At 34.8% G+C, this 22,063-nt stretch overlaps 1 long non-coding RNA gene across 1 annotated transcript in view; it reads left to right on the top strand.

Annotated features, from left to right (window-relative positions):
• Nucleotides 1-403: 403 nt before the first annotated feature.
• LOC136030726 (uncharacterized) overlaps nt 404-22,063 on the top strand; it is a 151,286-nt gene continuing 129,626 nt past the window's right edge. Inside the window, exon 1 of the long non-coding RNA XR_010618348.1 lies at nt 404-531. This is a non-coding gene — a long non-coding RNA (uncharacterized LOC136030726). The remainder of the gene's footprint in view (nt 532-22,063) is intronic.

The following is a 22,063-nucleotide window of genomic DNA, read 5'->3' as shown; positions in this document are numbered from 1 at the left end:
CTCTTTCTCCTCAACGCCCCGCTCTTTACGCTAAATTTTTTACTGTTTTAAAATGTAGAGTTAAGAGAAAGAGACAAACTTTAGCGTAAAAAGCAGGGAGTTGAGGAGGAAAAGCCCCTTTCATATACGGAGTAATTTCTCTTCGTTTTAAGTTTTAATGTCGCTCCTTACTTTCATTTAAAAAAACTTGTTTTTTTTGTTTAATCTAGATCTTAAGATGAAACTGTGTATTTGATAATATTTCAGGTTTCGTTATCTTACTAAGAGATGTACAAAAATGGTGTTTCTAATAACCCCCTTTATTCATCGCTTATTTTTCTCCAAAATCATTTGGGAATATGTATTCATTTCAAAGTGTCTTTTTCCCTATTCCCTAGCTGAGGTACTGTTTCTGGTGACATATGTAAAAGTTCCATCGTCGCGATTCTCGAAGGAAATACGCGGTCACAGTGAGGAGTTAAACCATTTCCCTTTAAGACTTCAAAGGGAAAGGATTGGGAAACAAATGGATTTTTGTTATTTACAGATATGGTAAGTTTAAGTTGCATGTTTTACATCTATTTTTATCCAGAAAAGATAGAAATAAAGATTTTCTGTACGAAAAGACTCAATACTCTCATTTGTTAAGTTTTTCTCGAAGGGCCTAGTACACATAAAAACAAATCTCGTTACTTCACTACATTTCGGTATTATCTATGCGTGTGTATCCCTTGCATAACTGCATTTCTTTTTTCTTCTGTCAAAATTATGTCTCCAAAATGGTACATGGGTTTTAACATAATAGTATTTCCTGTGGGTTTTAATTGCAGCCTGTCATAATCTATATTCTCATATGTGATGTCTTAAAATAATTTGTGAGATCACATTGGCTAATCATGACAAAAGAAAAATTAAAACAAATAAAAAACAGAGTATAATCACAAAAAAAAACAAAAAAAAAAAAAAAACAAAGAGAATGCATCGCAAATATTTCGGTCGGTGCCGAATCTAAGTTATTTATCATAGGGTTTGCTTTTAAAGTTCGTATTTTATATTGTCCCTTACTTTTTTTTCTGTATTTTAATTTTTGATTCTGCACTGACAATTGAGCGGAGGTCTTGAATGAAAAATATAAATTGTATTCTGAATTTTCTGAGGTTTTCAAGGAGGCACACTCGTGCCTCTATAAAGAGGCGACACACGACAATGTTAAGCGATCTTCGGTTCCAGTGGTCGCAGACGGATGGAGAGGGATGCATTTCGTAGCCCGAGCTCCAACTAAGAAACCTGCAAAATTTCATCCCCCTCCAACTTTTTCTTCATGGGGAAAATCTGGCCGAAAGTTTAGACCTGTCAACCCAAGCCCCCCTTTAACGTTGTCCGATCGGGCTGTTATTCACAAGTTAAGGTCCCCTAGGGCCCAGGAGCTTATCCGCGAAATTTCAGCTTGATCCGATAACTCCTTCCCTGTTTTCCAGAAACCACGCATAGCCACTTAAAATTCATTTACTTTTTTTTCCTAGACGCCTACAGGTCACATCTGACATCGGATCAGGGTGTACGAAGACTCATTCGATGCGGAATTCTCCGAGTAAGTGCCCATGAAAGTTTCGTAGGAAAATCTTAACCCCCCGAAAGTTTCGACCCTCCAACCCCCCCCCCCACCCCACCCCGTTTAACGTTGTCCGATCGGGCTGAAATTCACAAGTTAAGGTCCCCTACGGCCCAGGAGCTTATCCGCGAAATTTCAGCTTGATCCGATAACTCCTTCCCTGTTTTCCAGAAACCACCCATTAGCTATTTAATTAACGGATTTCTCTCCATAAGAGCCCATGTTAATTTGAAATTTTTAAAAGCTATTGAGAAGTTATATTTACACACATGCAAGTTATTAGCTCAGTTGGTAGAGCGTGAGACTTTTAATCCTCGGGTCAAGGGTTCAAGTCCCTTACGGGCGGTTTTTTTTCACAACATCAAAAAAATTTTGATAACACCTGGACAGCTTATCATTTGAGAGATAACAGAATATTAGCTTCTTATGAGCAAAAGAAACATTTCGGTCATTCTATCTATTTTTTTTTCTATTTTATACAATGATTTAAAAGCGGGGGGGGGTTCCTCTCCTAATTCCTGTACGAGGAGTACAGGAATTATTAAATTACATCCACCATGGATTGTAGAAAAACGTACAGAATTAATATGAAAAAAAATTAAACCTGTACAAAAGAGTCTTTAAAAGCGGGGGGTTTGCCTCTCCTAATAGTCTTCTTATAGTCCTAATAGTCTAATAGTCCCATGTTAATTTTTGAAATTCTTAAAAGTTACGAATATCAACATTCAAGTACATCAAAATAATCAGCTCGGCACGGCGAGAATGACTGCAAGCATCATAAAAATCCAGCTCCATTCCAGAAAAAATTTTGATAACACCTGGACAGCTTATCATTTGAGAGATAACAGAATATTAGCTTCTTATGAGCAAAAGAAACATTTCGGTCATTCTATCTATTTTTTTTCTATTTTATACAATGATTTAAAAGCGGGGGGGGGGGCGGCAGCCACCCAAGTTCCTCTCCTAATTCCTGTACGAGGAGTACAGGAATTATTAAATTACATCCACCATGGATTGTAGAAAAACGTACAGAAATAATATGAAAAAAACTTCGTTTTCTTAAAGAGTTAAAGAGGCTGCGTCCCAAAGTCGAACCTTAAAACGTACAGGAATTAGGAGAGGCAGTTGGGGCCCCCCAACTGCCTCTTCTAATTCCTGTACGTTTTAAGGTTCGACTTTGGGACGCAGCCTCTTTAACTCTTTAAGAGAACGAAGTTTTTTTCATATTATATAAAGATAAGCAAAGGCACTGGTCAATCAGCCAGTGCTAAAATCAAATCGGAATATACTTAAAATTTCAATTCTTCGCTCATTATTGACTAAGAATAAATGAATTAATATTAATGGGCTATATCAATGGAAAAGATATCCCATTTCCTTGAATGACATCCCTCTTGGATTCCCTTATTCTAGAAGTAGTTTGAATGTCTGATGTAGTTTGGAATCAACTAAAACAGTTCGGACCCCAAAAGAAACTCACCAAACACGCCTCTAGTTTATGATCATGCCTGGAAGATCCTTATCTCTTATTAGGCTGATATTACTTAACTAGCTATCAAATTTGTGTATGTTGACTAAAATCTAGGCATCATAAAACATATTATACTTAAGTTTTCTAATAAAATAGAATATACATATTTGATGTTTTAATGAATTATTTTCTTTTTAAAAACGAAAAAAACGTTTAGTAGTGATCTAATTCCTCTTTTTTTAGGCACATCCCATAAATATTAACAGGATTTAATTCCCATTAATCTCACACTTCATTAATTCGTCATCTGAATGTTAAATTTGAAATAATTTTTCTCCAAAAATAAAATTACATTTCTCAAAAAAGTAAACAAGGCGAAAAATTTTTTAATTTGGCCTGACATATTAATGAATAATTTTGCTTTTATCATAAGAATATTGCAAAAGCAACAAATTTCTGATACAAATTAGACCCTCCATCTATATATAGCCGCTAATAATTATAAAAAAAAAAACGCAAACATATTTTGACATTGCACCGTTTGACATTGCACACATTTTACATTGATATGAATTAGACCCTCCAACAATATATAGCCACTAATAATTAATAAAAAAAACGCAAACATTTTGACATTGCACCGTAAGTGTTTAATTTGAACCCAATTTGACTAAGTCTAATATTCAATGTTTATAAGCAGATTTCCTAAGATAAATCATATAAAAATGATATACCAATAAACATAAACATAAAGCGTGTTAAAGTGATATAGCGTTTTTTTACGAGTAAAAAAAGGCTTGGCTCAAAATATCGATAAATAATTTTTCTGTTATTAACTTTCTGAAACGAAATTCACCCTCCACTTTATATTTTTTAGGTCTTAACCCCAAAGCTCGGGATTAACTTTAGACTTTACAAAGACATTAAGAATTAATACCAAAAAAAGACAAACATATTCTGAAATTGCAACCTAAGTATTTTCTGAAAGATCTATATGAATAACCTAATGTTAAATGTTTTTGAGGAAATTTTTGTATTCAAGCATATAGAGCAGACCCTGGAAATTTTTCCGTCACCCACCAAAAAATGCAGACCCTGACAAAAAATGACAAGAAATTTTGGCCAAAAACAAATAAAAATAATTTCTTACTTTTTTCCCGACAAATAAAACAGTTTCGGCATTGTTTCGATTGTGAAAAACATTAGGATTATAAATAGTTTTCTTATCTTTAGTATTTCACCAAACAGTTCGTGGTAACGAACTATAAATAAGGAGCGACCCAGCTCAATAGTAACCAAAACTCTAAAAAACCAAATTTTTATACAAATAGATATATCAAAAGAATCGAATTTTCATAATGGTGTCAATTATAAAAGATTCGTTAAGTTTAATTTTACCCATCAAAGGTTACTAGCCTGAGAAAATTTACCTGGTTTTCGAAAAAAGAGGAAAACACCCCTTAAAAGTCATTATATACTAATCAAAATAACACCATCAAATTCAGCGTATCAGAGAACTCTACTGTAGTGGTTTCAAGCTACTATGTGCAAAAATGTTCACAAGAAAGATCACAGATGCGTGTTTATTTGTTTTTTTTTGTATTGTTGTTTTTTTTCCTAGGGGTGGTTGTATCGATCGAGTGGTCCCAGAATATCGGGAAAAGTTTTATTTGAACGGAAGTGGAAAGTTCCAGTGCCCTTTTTAAGTTATCAAAATAATTGGAGGGCAGCCAAGACGCTCCCACGTCCTTTTTTCTCAAAATAGTCCGATGAAAATTTTTAGACAGCCAATTTGTTCAGCATAGTTTAAAAGCCGAATAACTTTACCTTTGGAGATATCATGACCCCCATAGCCCCAGGAAAAGGTATTTAAATTACAAAATTTGTCCACTGCTTACGTATAGTATTTGCTATTGGGAAGTATACATACATTTTTCGGTTGAGGAAGGGGGAATTTTCTGCTGGTGGGATTCTCCACGGGGATAATTTTCTATGGAGAGGGAAGTTTCAAGAGGGCAAATTTGTCAGAGGAAATTTTACACGGTGGGAATTTGCCAAAATTCCTATACGAAATTCTTCTTATGTCTTGCTTTCTCTCGGCCAACACAATTTTACGCGTAGAGATGTTAGGGGTAATTGTCCGGGGTAAATTTTCACCAAGATTGAATTGTCTAGAGAACAAATCCATGGGGAGGAGGGAATTTTTCCGTGGAGATGTGGCCAAACTTCCTGGTATTCTTTTAAAACGAGAAGAAATTAAATAAAAAAACTATTTTTTAACTGAAAGTAAGGATCAACATTGAAACTTAAAACAAACAGAAATTCTTTACGTATATGAAGGGGGATTTTCCTCCTCAACATCTTGCTCTTTCCGCTAAAGTTTGAAATCTGTCACAATATTTTAATTACAACTCTTGAAATACTATGTTCATTTAATTAGAACAACAAGAACCTTTTCTTTTAAAGTACTGAAAAACTTTAGCGTAGAGAGCGAGGTGTTGAGGAGGAGCAACCCCCTCATATACGTAATAATTTCCTTTTGTTTTAAGTTTTAATATTGCTCCTTAGTTTCAGTTGAAAAACCTTTTTTTAATGAATCGTTTGGATAAAACTGATCCTTCATCGGCATTAAGTGCAAAAATATATCTTGAAGACAATAAGGAAAAATGCTGAAGACAGAATTATCAGTTATACCTCCTGAAACCAACCACTTAATTTTCATACAGTACATTGTTCTATGCACGCACAATTTTCATCTTTCCAGCCTGTTTCCCGGTTCCCTTTAAACAGGTTTCATCCATTTACTTCAATAGAGAAAGGGAATATGCGCCAACTATCAGGAAACTCATCTTTGTTAATAAGAAAATCCCAGATAGTAAAAACACAATGTTTCTTGTGTGTTATTTATAAATATTAGCTCATTCTTAAGCCCCATCCTAATTGACTGAGTAGTTTATCCTAATTAGGGGTCAACGGTAATGAGGCTCATTCGTTTTTTAGAAACAATAAAGGCAAATAGGGCTAATAAGGCTATAGTAAAAATTTTCACTTTTCCTACTAATTTCTGTATCGGAGCAATGCCCTATTTCAGGTTTAGATTTGCTATCGGCTCGAAAGGAAAGGAAGCTCTGGAGTTTTCTAATACATCTACATCTAAACAAGGAGATAGCTAAAAGAAAAGAAAGCATGGTCTCTTCAATGAATTGAAACGAAGATAAACCTGTTCTCCATAAGTTGCGTATGAGCTTTCTAAGTGGAAGAATTCTTATGATTGTTAATGTATTGTTACACAAACCAAGAGAGCTTTACATGACTTTATGATTTTACACCATGGCTGTTTTCCAACAAGAGCTGTTCGAAAAGCAGAGTAAAACAATAATTGAAAATCTTTTAATTGGTTCAGGAATAATTGACGTAAATATATAAACAATAATTTTGTTTTGGATTTTTTAAATAATTAATTTAAAAAAAAAAATTTAAAACATGCTTTTCAAAGGAAAGTGAAGAGCTTGATTAAGCGAAAAATGAGCAGAAATAAAGTCAAATAATCTTCCAAGCGTAAAACTACCACACATCACTATCAATAAATAACTGAGACTGAAAACTAACAGAAATTACAATAAATAGCTGATTCAAACTCAAAAAGAGCAAAAATTAACCTAATTAGGGCTGTTAACCCCCATGCCTTCTCAAGACCAGAACATAATTTGCGCTTTACTGAAAGATAAAAACCAAAGACCCCGGACTGTCAGGTTGATTGACATATACCAATGTTTATCCATAAAGTTTTAATATTTTTTTATTTATTAAAGTATAAAAGTGAGAACGTTTAAACCGCATTTTATTAAAAAGGGGGCTAGAAAATCTGATTTCCAATCCAATGAGCCCCCTCTGGAGTTCATGCGACCATCTTTTCCATAAAAACCTTAAATGCCCTCCGAAAATAATTTACAATCCTTGAGCTGAGGACTGTGTGGGGAATATCTAGATCTTTCAACTACGCTGAACAAAATGGCTACCCCAAAATTTGTATTAGCTTTGTTTTGGGAATTAATGGGCGTGGGGAGGGGCTTGTTACTCTCCAATTAATTTTGAGCATTAGAAAGGGCACTAGTCCTTTCAATTTTCAATCGAATGAGCCTTTTTCGAAGTTTCTGCAACGGCAAATGACAATCTCAAAATTTCTATCACATGCATTTCGGGAAAATACAAGGTGTTTGTGTGTTTGTTTATGGGGGGGGGGTATCCGCCTTCCGACAACTTTGGAAATTAAATAGGGTACTATTACTTCTGATTACTAGCCTAATGAGCCCCTTCCGAAGCTTAAACGATCACCCTTTCTATAAAAACCTTACATGCCCCCAGGGCAATACTTACAACCGTGAGAGTCTTTTTTTGGGGGGTGATGGTGTAATCCTAAAAGACACAATTTTCAGACCTTTTAACTACTTTGAACAAAATGGCTCTCTCAAAATTTTGATTGGAGTTTTTTTGGAAATGCTTGGCGAGGGAGGGTGGTTAGTTCCCCCCCAAATCAAATTATGCTATTAAAAAGGGCACAAGCCACTTCAATTTCCGATCAAATGACCCCTTTTCGAAGTTTCTGCGACAATTTCTTCGATATGAATTGCCCTGATTAAAAAAAAAATAAATGGTTTCCACATCGCTCTTTACTTAGGCATCACTATTGCGCGGACTATGATAGCTCGTCAAAGCGTCTTTACCTGTCTAAAGTAGGGTTGCAACCCTACTGAGAGAATAAAAAAAAAAGGAAAGACACGAATAAATAGTGAGAAGTACCTCTATTAGAGAAAAAAATACTTCGAAACTTTTTCGACGCTGTTTTCTTTATCATAATCAGTAAACTATTTGTACGGTTTGCCGACAGTTTTTAATTGAAAGCTTTGTTTTTGTTTCTTTTGTAATTCTTTGAAAATGTTTTAACTTTTTTAAATAACTGCCAACTCTAAAATATCCAGAACCTCAAATTAGCAAAAAAAATGTCAGTAATCACAGTATATTATTACAGGAAAAAATCTCACTTTAGGGATTTCACTTTAAAAAATAAAGCGGTAGCATCAACTTATGAAAAGTAGGGGGGGGGGGAAATATATTTCTGTAACTCTAGTCACTTTCTTCAATGTTTCCAATTTAAATATAAAAAAGTTATTTTTTCAATGAAATTCCCAAAAATATGTTTTCAAGTCTAGAAAGAGGAGGGGACGAAAACATTGACAGGGGAGCCAGGTCCAACTTTCAATAGAAAGCGTGTGTTTGACCAAACCTAGGAAGGATGAAAAAAATCTCGATGGATCTGGAAAATTCCGGATGGAAAAACTGGAAAAATCAAGGGACCAAAATTTCCCTTGCTTTCTTCTCCCCCTCAATTGGCACTCTTACTTAAAAGACAAACAATCACTAAACTTAAGATAAATTGCAAAGGGCATGACCAGGGACCAAATTTAAAGATATGCATGTTAAACGTCTTGTCCCCTTTACACTTACCAACATTAATTTGTGGAATGAGACAATCCATAATGAAAGTTATAAGTATTTGTAAGAAGGCCTTAACTCCTTGCTCCTTTTCTTTGTTTTTTCAAACCCAGAGCTGGTATTCAATTGTGTTTTTCAAAAAAAAAGAAAAAAAATCATAAGTAGGCCGATAAGATTTTCCTTGAATACGGTGTTTATTTTTCATGTTGCTTACAATCATAAAATAATCAGAAACAACTCGCTTGGTTCTTTGCTCATCAACTTTTCTAATTCTTTTTCCGGATTTTTTTCTTGGTAGAAACAAAAAAAATTCATTATTATGGTGTTACTGTTCATGCTTTTTATAATGAAGAAATACAGAATAAATTACGTTTAGGTTTTCTCACCAAATTTATCTTCTGACTGGGCTTAATTTTTTGTTAGGTTCGAGTTAAAAAAGAAAAAAGCTAATACTCAAATCGATCCAGCATATAAAAAGGAAATGAAAAACTAGACCATTACAACATCTTAATTTGAAAAAGTTAGAAGCACAAAACCTTTAAAGTGTAAGGCCTTGGGTAAGAAGTTACAGAAGGGTATTTGATAGCAAAAGATAACCTATTGCAGACATTACTTTTTAGCTGGTTTCTTAGCTACTGACTTTTGAGATACCACTTTCTTGGCGGGAACTTTCATAACTGACCGCGCCTTTTTGGGTATCGATTTCTTTGTTGGTACTGCTTTTTGGCAACAGTGGATTTCTTGAAAACCTGTACAGGCTTCTTGCTACCAGCCGTAGGCTTGGTAGCCTTTTAACTGCAGTAGGTTTGGCTGTTTTCTTGACTGAGGTTTTCTTAGTGTGGGTGTCGCAGGCTTTACAGCCTTGGATTTCACGGCCTTAACACACCTTGCAAGCTTAAAAGAACCAGTTACACCAGTACCTTTTGGATTTATAACAATTCCATTTGCAAGGCAATGGTTCAAAGCTTGCTTAAGATGCATATTAAAAACTTTGGCATTATGGCTAACCTGGGAATAGGCTATTATATATTTGGGAATGGCCTGACGGCTAGATCCCCCACATCCTTTCAGGTCAGCAATGGGTTTGGTGATCATTTCCGTGTATTTTGGGTGGTTTGCTGGTGCCTTTCTATCCCCGTAGGTTTGCAGCCTTAGATGGTGTTGGAGCCTTTCCTTTCTTTTTCTTCTTGGTTGGTGAAGCCATACTCTGGGATTCTACAGATGTAGGTGCCACTTCAGCTCCAACTTCAGACACTTCAAATTCTTCTCAACTTCTCTCTATCACGCAGAGCAGGTTCTGTCTGCCTTGTGGTAATTTGGAATACCAAATTATATATTATACATCTATGTTAAACATTCCAAATTTTCCAGAAAAGTAAAAAAACCGCAAAATAAAGTTTATGTTCTTGGTTGTCGTCAACGAACAGTAAAAGGTGTATAAAAGATCTTCTTTCGAGCTTCAAGTGAGACAAACACAATTGTGATATCAACGACTCAAACTTCCAAATATTTCTCGAGTTTCGGAAAGGAGATTAGGTGCCTTTTGGAAAAAATGTACAGTTAATTAGTTTTAGACGCAAATTAGATTTAGGGACAAGGACTAGACCAATCGATTTCATGTATTTTCTTTAACAGGGAAGGATGGAGCAAAATGAATGAGTTTTTGGAACTTTTGAGAGTTCTGGGGTGCAAGAATTGTTGGAAAATTAATGTTAAGAAGACTAAGTCGCTTAGACTAGCAATGAGTGAAGGTGAAACGGTAATGTTGAGTTCGATCAAGTGGATAGCTTCACTTTCATAGGTAGTGCTACTGGCGAAGAGGGTGGATGCAGTGAGGATGCGAAAAGTAGAATAGCCAAGGCTCAGGTTTTTTTTCAAAGTTGAAAAAAGTTTGGAATAATAGGAAGATAAGTCTGCCAATCAAGTTAAAAAGAAGTTAAATAATCCTAATAATCCCAGTTGAAAAGAAATTTCGAAGATTAGGAATTTAAATCTACAAGCATAGATTAAAATAATTGAAGCTGCAATGACGAAAGTGGTCATAAATGTATTGTTTACCCGTCTGATTGACAATAAGTCAAACAATAAGATCTACGAAAAATATGGCTCTACCACACTTTCACAGGCTATAATAAGAGAAAGGGTGAGGTGGCTGCGACCAGTCAAACAGTTCGTGGTAACGAAGTGTGGTAAGGAGCGACCCGGCCCAATAGTAACAAAAACTCTAAGGAATGGAATTTTGATACCAATAGCTACATTAAAGAATTGCAATTTAATGTTGATTTTAAATATATAAGTTTCATCAAGTTTAATCTTACCCATCAAAAATTACGAGCCTGAGAAAATTTGCCTTATTTTTGAAAATAGGGGGAAACAACCTCTAAAAGTCATAGAATCTTAAAGAAAATCACACCATCAGATTCAACGTACCAGAGAACCCTATTGTAGAAGTTTCAAGCTCCTATCTACAGAAATGTGGAATTTTGTATTTTTTGCCAGAAGGCAGATCACGGATGCGTGTTTATTTCTTTATTTTTTTTTATTGTTTTTTTTCCCCAGGGGTGATCGTATCGATCCAGTGGTCGAGAATCTTGCGAGAGGGTTCATTCTAACGGGAATGAAAAGTTCTAATGCCCTTTTTAAGTGACCAAAAAATTGGAGGGCACCTAGGCCCCCTCCCACGCTAATTATTTTCCCAAAGTCACCGTGTCAAAATTCTGAGATAGCCGTTTTATTCAGCGTAGTCAAAAAACCTAACTATGTTTTTGGGAACGACTTACTCCCCCACAGTCCCCGTGGGAAGGGCCACAAGCTACAAACTTTGACCAGTGCTTACATATACTAATGGTTATTTGGAAGAGTACAGACGTTTTCTAGGGGATTTTTGGGTTGGGGGGTTGAGAAGAGGGGTTTATATTGGGGGAACTTTCCTTGGAGGAATTTGTCAGGGGGGAAGAAAAATTTCATGAAGGGAGAGCAGGATTTTCTAGCATTATTTAAAAAAAATGAAAAAATAAATATGAAGAAGTTTTTCAACTGAAAGTAAGGAAAAGCATTAAAACTTAAAACTAACAGAAATTATTACGCGTACGATGGGCTAACCTCCTCCTAATACCTCGCTCTTTACGCTAAAGTATTTTTAGTAGTTTCAGCTATTTATTCTACGGCTTTCGTGATTCAGGGGTCATTCTTAAGAAATTGGGACAAGATTTGAGCTTTAGTGTAAAGATCGAGGTACTGACGAGGGGGTGAATCCCTTTATATACGTAATGAAAACATGACAATACAGAAGTTCGTTACGTAAGCTAATTTGTAAGTTACGTATATCTTTTACTAATAAACATTCATAAAAATTAAAAGTTCTAGTTGCCTTTTTAAGTAACCAAGAAATCGGAGGGCAACTAGGCCTCCTCCCCCGCTCCTTTTTTTCTCAAAATCACTCGATCAAAACTACGAGAAAGCCAATTAGCCAAAAAAATAAATATGCAAATTTTGTTTTAATTATTCATCTGCGGAGAGCCAAAATCAAAACATGCATTGATTAAAAAACGTTCAGAAATTAAATAAAAAAAAATGTTTTTTTAACTGGAAGTAAGGAGCGACATTAAAACTTAAAACGAACAGAAATTACTTTGTATATGAAAGGGCTGCTTCCTCATCGACGCCCCGCTCTTTACGCTAAAGTTTTTTACTGTTTTAAAAAGTAGAATTAAGAGAAAGAGTCTAACTTTAGCGTAAAGAGCGGGGTGTTGATGAGGAAGCAGCTCTTTCATATATTTAGTAATTTCTGTTCGTTTTAAGTTTTAATGTCGCTCCTTACTTCCTGTTAAAAAAACTAGTTTTTTTTTGTTTTTTTTTGCACATGATCGATGACAGATTGCCAAAGATCTTTCTTTTGGGTGATCCATCTAGGGCCGAACGAAAGTAGTCTATCCCGAATGGGTTGGGAGGAGGCCCCATTCATGGATTTTAAGGAAATTTGAAATTCATTTGAGGGTTTAAAGAGAAGAACGTAGTAGTAGTACCAGTAGTAGTGGACAAAAACGAAGACAACTACTCCACTGGTATTTGCCACCACTGGTGTGACTATCTCTTGTGGTTTAATCGGGAAGGGGGGCCATGGCCCCTCTTGAAATTTGGGACTATAAAGTAATTATAAGGGAACCAAAGGAAAAAGAGCAGAATAGGAAAAAACCATAGAAAAAATGTGTGCTGCCCCATTGTTGGCTGCCTTGCAATAGATTTTCACCTTTATTAAGGAAAATATAAGTTCTAATTTGTGACTGAATTACCCCTTTCCAGCTCTTAACAAACATTTTTTCATTATGAATTGTTTGGAGCAACAGAAAAAAAAGTCATTTTTTATAATAATGAATGGTAAGTAAATAATTATCCTTGTCAAGTTAGGTTACCCTCCAGTTTCTTGGTAACTTGAAAAGGGCACTAGTAATTGTTATTTCCATTAGAATGGGCCCTCTCTCGATATTTAGGCTCACTGGGTTGATACGATCACCCTTGGAAAAAAAAAAAACAACAAAGAAACAAATGAACACGCACAAGTGATCTTTCTTCTGGCAAAAATTATGAAATTCCAAGTTTTTGTAGATATGAGCTTGAAACCTCTAAAGCAGGATTCTTTGATACGCTGAGTCCTATGATATGGTTTTCAATATATGGTTTAATATATTTTTTAAGGTTTAATATATTCAATATATTTTCAATATGGTTTTCAAGATATGGTTTTCAAGATGGTTTTTCAATATGTATGGTATGTATGGTATGTATAGTATATGTATGGTATGGTTTTCAATATGGTTTTCAAGATGGTTTTTCAATATGTATGGTATGTATAGTATATGTATGGTATGGTTTTCAATATGGTTTTCAAGATGGTTTTCAAGTCCTATGTTTTCAATAAAGCTCTATTAATTCGAGAGGGTCTTTCCTCCTCTTTTCGAAAATCAGACAAATTTTCTCAGGCTCGTAGCTTTTGATGGGTAAGATTAAACTTAATGAAACTAGTATATTTGGAACCAGCATATTAAGCAAACTCTTTTGATATATCTATTGGTATTAAAATTCCGTTTTTTAAAGTTTCGGTTACTATTGAACCGAGTCACTCCTTACAGTTCGTAACCACAAACTGTTTGATTAACCATCAAAATTCAAACATGGATCGTTGAAATTGTAATGTTTCTTTTTGCGTTACCAAAAGTACTGTATTCATAAAACGTTTTCAGTTTCGTTAAATGTATTTAAAAAATAGAAAAGTTTTTTTCAAATAAAGTAAAGAGTAAGTTTAGAACTTAAAACAAACATAAATTACTCTGTATATAAGGGGGACTGCCCCTTTCTCAACACGTTGCTAATTAAGCAAAAGTTTTTTAGTGCTTTAACAAGTCTCATTTTTTCAATTGCAAATTTCCTTAAAAAAATTTTAAAAAGCCAAACTTCACAGTAAAGAGGAGCAAAGGAAGAGACAGTCCCCTTAATATAAGAATAACCTGTCCAAACAAATTTCAAATCTATTCCTTGCTTTCATCTGAGAAGTTCTTTTTTATTTAATTTCTTATTGTTTTCTAAATCATACATAGGCCGAATTGGTCAGACAGGATAGTTCGAATTCGCCAGACAGGATAGCCCGCAAATTTGGCTAGGAATAAATCACCTATTTTAATGTTTTCAGGATTCATGCCTAGTAAATGAAAGATTATAAAGTGAAAGAAACTTATCTTTCCGTGAGGGCCGAGCCTCACTAATGTATCCAAGTGAACAATCAGTCCAAACTGTGCAAGGTTAGCCTAACTGCTAATCCTTCTCTACACTAAAAAGTGTAATTAACGCGCAGGCAAATTATATCCCATTTTCTCTACACACCACACTTCGTTATCGTATCTAATTTTCTCAATTCAAAACACCAAAAATCTGATCGTGTGATAAATTCAAGTATCAGGTTGCACAATTTCTGTAGTCACTGAATTAATTCATGGCTAAGGAATCAAGTTCAAACAATTCAAAAGTTCAAACAGGTGTAATCCCTTTGAGAGCTAGTTCAATACTGCAGCATATCAGTATACTGCAGGCATCTTCTTTGAATTAAATTCATTTTTTTTCGATAATCTCGGTTATAACCTTTTTTCTGATATTATGAGAAATAGAAACATTCAGATTGAATAAAGATTTTAATTTTATTAATGGCTTAAGAATATTAAGTGGAAACTTTCAGGGCATGATGAGGGGGATGTACAACTGACGAAAAGGCAATATGCGCATACTTCCTTATATGAAATTACTCCGTATATGAAAGGGGCTTTTCCTCTTCAACGCCCCACTCTTTACGCTGAAGTTTGACTCTTTCTCTTAACTCTACCTCTTAAAACAGTAAAAGCTTTTAGCGTAAAGAGCGAGGCGTTGAAGAAGAAAAGCCCCTTTCATATACGGAGTAATTTCATATAAGGAAATATATACATCAAAAGGAAAATATACATCAAAAGAATCGGATTTTCATGCTGATTTTAAACATATAAGTTTCATCAAATTTAGTCTTTGTCATCAAAATTTACGAGCCTGAGAAAATTTGCCTTATTTTGGAAAATAGGGGAAACACCCCCTAAAAGTAATAGAATCCTAACGAAAATAACACCATCGAATTCGACATATCAGAGAACCCTTTAGCAAAAATTTCAAGATCATATCTACAAAAATGTAGAATTTCGTATTTTATGCCAGAAGACAAATCACGGGTGCTTGTTTATTTGTTTGTTTGTATGTTTTTTTCCCGGGGGTCATCGTATCGACCAAGTGGTCATAAAATGTCGCAAGAGGGCTCATTCTAACGGAAATGAGAAGTTCTAGTGCCCTTTTTAAGTGACCAAAAAATTGGTGGGCATCCCCCCCTCCTACGCTCATTTTTCTCCAAAGTCAACGGATCAAAATTTTTAGATGGCCATTTTGTTCCGCATAGTCAAAAACCATAATAACCATGTCTTTGGGAATGACTTACTCCCCAATAGTTTCTGGGGGAGGGGATGCAAGTTACAAACTTCGACCAGTGTTTACGTATAATAATGGTTATTGGGAAGTGTACAGACGTTTTCAGGGGATTTTTTTTTGTTTTGGGGGTGGGGTTGAGGGAAGGGGGCTATGTGGGAGGATGTTTACTTAGAGAAATATGTCATGGGGGAACAGAAATTCAATTAAAAGGGCGCAGGATTTTCGAAAATTACTATAAAAAAGCAATGAAAAAATAAACATGGAAAAGTTTTTTTCAATTGAAAGAAAGGATTAGCATTGAAACTTAAAACGAACAGAGATTATTACACATATGAGGGGTTCTAAAATACTTTAGGATAAAGAGCGAGGTATTTAGGAGGAGATAAATACCTCGCTCTTTATGCTATAGTATTTTTAGTAATTTCAACTATTTATTCTACGGCCTTTCTGATTCAGGGGCCATTCTTAAAGAATTGGTACAAAATTTACTATTTAGGGTAAAGAGCGAGGTATTAACGAGGGTACAAATCCCCTCATATATATAATAATAATTTAAGAATATAAACGTTTGTTACGTAAGTTAATTCTTAAGTTACGTATATTTTTTTTACTAGTGAAAATATTCGTTAAAAATTAAAATTTATAGTTTCCTTTTTATGTAACCGAAAAATTGCAGGGCAGCTAGGCCTCCTTCCTCACCCCTTATTTCTTAAAATCGTCTGATCAAAACTAAGAGAAAGCCATTTAGCCAAAAAAGGAATTAATATGCAAATTTCATTTTAATAATTTATGTGTGGAGAGCCAAAATCAAACATGAATTAATTCAACAACGTTCAGAAATTACATGAAAAAACTAGTTTTTTAACTGAAAATAAGGAGCGACATTAAAACTTAAAATGAACAGAAATTACTCCGTATATGAAATGGGTTGTCCCCTCCGCAATTCCTCGCTCTTTACGCTAAAGTTTGACTCTTTGCCACACTTCTGCTTTTGAAAGCAATTAAAAGCTTTAGCGTAAAGAGCTAGGGATTGCGGAGGGGACAACCCATTTCATATACGGAGTAATTTCTGTTCGTTTTATGTTTTAATGTCGCTCCTTAATTTCTGTTAAAAAAACTATTTTTTTTATGTAATATCGCAATAAGAAATTTTTCCAATTTTTAATAAATACAGTTAGTTCAATGAATGAACCGATGTTTTCAGGGGGATTGATTTGGTTTGGGTGTGGGGTTGAGGGGAGGGGCTATGTGGGAGGATCTTTCCTTGGAGGAATATGTCATGGGAATTGAGAAATTCAATGAAAAGGGCGCAGGATTTTTTAGCATTGCTAGCTATTACAAGCTATTTTACAAGCTATTTTTAGCTTGTAAAATGTTAGCTTTTATCACAGAGTCTTGGCTGAACTCTTCATTAAGAAGTAATGATTGCAAGGCTATTTTTAGAAAAAGAACTGATTTTAAACCGAAAACTTTTATTGTAAGTGTTTAATTGTTTATTATTTTTTTGCTGAAGACTGCCCTTAGATATAGGGCCGAAATATTCAAATAGGTTTTGTTGGTTCACTGTCTTGGGGAAAAAAAGTCGTTATTATTCTCTCTTCTGTAGTCGTAGGAGTATTATTGTTTATGTGGATGGAAATTCTGTGACGCTTTTTATCTTTTACATAACTGAAGCCATCACAACCTCTAAGGAGTTCCATTTTGTTCAAAAGGTTTTAAACCTGTTCCTTGCTTTCATTTGAAAAGGTCTTTTTCTTATTTAATTTCTGATTGTTTTCTAAATCATACCCAGGCCTAACCAAGACATAATTTGAGGTACCAGTCTCTTCAATCCCTGGTTAATTGCTTATGAAATATGCAAATCAGTAATTGCAAGTTGATTAGAACCGTCCTAAGTTTAAATTTTCAATATCAATTTTGGATGAAATTTGAATATACTTAAAAAACTGGCGGTCAATAGTAATTTCGATAAGAAATCCTTGTTATTATTACTACTAGAATTTCGATTGGATGGAGAGGAGTATTATTGTTAGTGGGGATGGAAATTCTGTGAGGCTTTTGATCTTCTACAAAACTGGAGCCATCACAACATCTAGGGGTTTTCTTATCGATAAATACATTACATACATTCGTTTAAACACATTAAAGTACTCTATATAAATAGAAAAAAAATATTAAAATAGCTAAAAACTAAGTTCCTAGCAGTATTTGCCACCCAAAAGAAATTTCCTGGCGGGGCTGATGATGACCTGCCTCGCTTTTTCCGCCTATGTGCTTTTAAATGTGGGAATGTAACATTTTAGCTGTATAGAGAAACAATTTAATTCATTCCTACTACCGCCCCACCTCTTTCAACATTAATCTGAGGCCTCATGAAGAGTAATCAGTTGGTTCATCAACATGTTCTTTTTAGGAATCTACTCCAACCCCACCTAAACAAATGCGCACCCCATCCCTTCATTATAGCTGATACACAATTACAGATCACCAAAAGTAGCCCAATTTCATTACAAATTAAATAAAAAAACTAGCTTTTTTAAACTGAAAGTAAGGAGTGACATTAAGACTTAAAACGAACAGAAATTACTCCGTATATGAAATGGGTTGTCCCCTCCGCAATCCCTTGGTCTTTGCGCTAAAGTCTTTAATTGTTTAGAAAGTAGAATTTTGGCAAAGAGTCAAACTTTAGCGTAAAGAGTGAGGGATTGCGGAAGGGACAACCCATTTCATATACGGAGTAATTTCTGTTCGTCTGAAGTTTTAATGTCGCTCCTTACTTTCAGTTAAAAAAAAAATAGTTTTTTTTTATTTGATTTCTGAACTTTTTTGAATTAATACATGTTTAATTTTGGCTCTCCGTACACAAATTATTAAAATGAAATTTGCATGTTACTTCCTTTTTTTGCTAAATGGCTTTCTCTTAGTTTTGATGAGATGATTTTGAGAAATAAGGGGTGGGGAAGGAGTACTGGTTGCTCTCCAATTTTTCAATTACTTAAAAAGGCAACAAGAACTTTTAATTTTAACGAACGTTATTATTAGTAAAAATAAACGTAACTTAAGAATTAACTTATGTAACAAGCTTTTATATTCTTATATTTTTGATTATATATATGAGGGGGTTTGTCGCCTCGTTATTACCTCGCTCTTCACACTAAATGTTAAGTTTTGTCCTAATTCTTTAAGAATGACCCCTGAATCAGAAAGGCCGTAGAATAAATAGTTGAAATTACTAAAAATACTTTAGCATAAAGAGCGAAGTATTTATCTCCTCCTAAATACCCCGCTCTTTATGCTAAAGTATTTTTAGAACCCCTCATATGCGTAATAATCTCTGTTCGTTTTAAGTTTTAATGCTACTCCTTACTTTAAATTGAAAAAACTTTTTCATGTTTATATTTTCATTGAGTTTTTTTTATTAGCAATGCTAGAAAATCCTGCGCCCTTTTCATTGAATTTCTCTTCCCCCATGACATATTCCTCCAAGGAAAGATCCTCCCACATAGCCCCTCCCCTCAACCCCACACCAAACCAAAAAAATTCCCCCTGAAAACGTCGGTTCTTTCATTGAACTAACTGTATTAATTAAAAATTGGAATAATTTCTTATTGCGATATTACATAAAAAAACTAGTTTTTTTAACTGAAAGTAAGGAGCGACATTACAACTTAAAACGAACAGAAATTTCTCCGTATATGAAATGGATTGTCCCCTCAACAATCCCTCGCTCTTTACGCTAAAGCTTTTAATTGTTTTCTAAAAGCAGAATTGCGGCAAACACCCAAACCAATAACCATTCCCAATAACCATACACTTCCCAATAACCATTACTGTATGTAAACATTGGTCAAAGTTTGTATATTGCAGCCCCTCCCCCAGGGACTGTGGGGGAGTAAGTCATCCCCAAAGACATAGTTATTATGGTTTTCGGCTATGCGGAACAAAATGGCTATCTCAAAATTTTGATCCGTTGACTTTGGGGAAAAATGAGCGTGGGAGGGGGCCTAGGTGCCTTCCAATTTTTTTGGTCACTTAATAAGGGCACTAGAACTTTTCATTTCCATTGAGCCCTCTTGCAACATTCTAGGACCACTTGGTCGATACGATGACCCTTGGGAAAAAAAAAAAAAAACAAACAAATAAACACGCACCCGTGATCTGTCTTCTGGCAAAAAATGTGAAATTCCACATTTTTGTAGATTGGACCTTGAAATTTTTTCTATAGGGTTTTCTGATACGCTGAATGCGATGGTGTGATTACTACAGTTCATTACCTCCTTACTACAGCTCCTTACAACAGTTCGTTACCACGAACTGTTTGATAAAGCGAATCAACTTGGTAGAATCCAGTACTGCCACCGTTAGTTTCTAAGAACTTTAAATTCATTGCAAATTCCTCCTCTTTTGGATAAAGTCGTAGTTTGGTGCCCTAGAATAAAAGGAAACAAGACTTTGACCTGACCCAATCTGTATGGTCACTTAAAAAGAGCTTTAAATTTACGTTCAAATGAGCTCCTTCCCAATTATCTTGGACCTTCTGTTTGATACAATCACCCCTGTGAAAAAAAAATAAACAATCATCGACGATGTTTCTTCTGAAAATAGGGAAATCCCAGATTTTGAAGATTGAAGCTTGGAACCTCTATGGTAGGGTTTTCTGATATAATATATCTAATAAAGGGATCATCAAATTTAGTCTTTTTCATCAAAAGTTACAAGCCTGAGAAAATTTGTCTTATTTTGGCAAATAGGAGGAAAAAACCCCTAAAATTCATAGAATCTTAAGGAAAATCGCACCATCGTATTCACCGTATCAGAGAACCCTAGAGCAAAAATTTCAAGCTCCTATCTACAAAAATGCGGAATTTCGTATTTTTTGCCTGAAGACAGATCACGGGTGCGTGTTTATTTATTTTTTTTCTTTTCCCCAGGGGTCATCGTATCGACCAAGTGATCCTAGAATGTCGCAAGAGGGCTCAACGGAAATGAAAAGTTCTAGTGCCCTGTTTAAGTGACCGAAAAAATTGGAGGGCACCTAGGCCCCCTCCCACGCTCATTTTTACCCAAAGTCAACGGGTCAATATTTTGAGATAGCCATTTTGTTCCACATTGTCAAAAGCCATAATAACTATGTCTTTGGGGATGACTTACTCCCCCTCAGTCCCTAGGGGAGGGGCTGTAAGTTCCAAACTTTGTCCAGTGTTTACATACAGTAATGGTTATTGGGAAGTGCACAGACGTTTTCAGGGGGATGTTTTTGATTTGGGGGGGGAGGCTGAGGGGAGGGGGCTATATGGGAGGATCTTTCCTTGGAGGAATATGTCATGGGGAAAGAGAAATTCAATAAAAAGGCGCAGGATTTTCTAGTATTACTATAAAAAAACAATAAAAAAATAAGGATGAAAAAGTTTTTTCAATTGAAAGTAAGGAGTAGCATTAAAACTTAAATCGAACAGCAATTATTACGTATATGAGGGGTTTTAAAATACTTTAGCATAAAGAGCAAGGTATTTAGGAGGAGATAAATACCTCGCTCTGTATGTTAAAGTATTTTTAGTAATTTCAACGATTTATTCTACGGCCTTTCTGAGTCAGAGGTCATTCTTAAAGAATTGGGACAAAACTTAAGATTTAATGTAAAGAGCGAGGTATTAACAAGGGGACAAACCCCCTCATTTACATAATAAAATATAAGAATATAAAAGTTTGTTACGTAAATTAATTCTCAAGTTACGTATATTTTTTACTAATAAAACGTTCGTTATAAATTAAAAGTTCTAGTTGCCTTTCTAAATAACCGAAAAATTAGAGGACAACTAGGCCTCCTTCCCCACCCCTTATTTTTCAAAGTCATCTGATCAAAACTAAGAGAAATCCATTTAGCCGAAAAAATAATTAATATGCAAATTTCATTTTAATAATTTATGTGCGGAGAGCCAAAATCAAACCTGCATTAATTCAAAAATTTTCAGAAATTAAATATAAAAAAACTAGTTTTTTTAACTGAAAGTAAGGAGCAACATTAAAACTTAAAACGAACAGAAATTACTCCTTATATGAAATGGGTTGTCCCCTCCACAATCCCTCGCTCTTTACGCTAAAGTTTGATTCTTTGCCACGAGACTCTTTTTAAAACAATTAAAAACTTTAGCGTAAAGAGCGAGGGATTGCGGAGGGGACAATCCATTTCACATACGGAGTAATTTCTGTTCGTTTTAAGTTTTAATGTTGCTCCTTACTTTCAGTTAAAAAAAAACACTTTTTTTTTGTTATTTAATATAAATTTAGGATCAGTATAAGCCAATACTGTCGGTGTAGCAATTGTCATTAGAATTCCATTATAGTTTTGGTGAATATTGGTCCAAGTCAATTGTTACTTTCAGTTTTTTTTTTATCACAAACTATGTGATGGTATTATGACGAAACTTTTTTTTGAACCTGTTCATTTATCAAACAGTTCGTGGTAACGAACTGTAGTAAGGAGTGACCCGGCTCAATAGTAACCGAAACTCTAA

This window comes from Artemia franciscana, chromosome 8, assembly GCF_032884065.1.
Source record: "Artemia franciscana chromosome 8, ASM3288406v1, whole genome shotgun sequence".
Lineage (NCBI taxonomy): Eukaryota > Metazoa > Arthropoda > Branchiopoda > Anostraca > Artemiidae > Artemia > Artemia franciscana.
The sequence above is the reverse complement of the archived record's forward strand: the minus strand, read 5'-3'. Positions and strand labels throughout refer to the sequence as shown.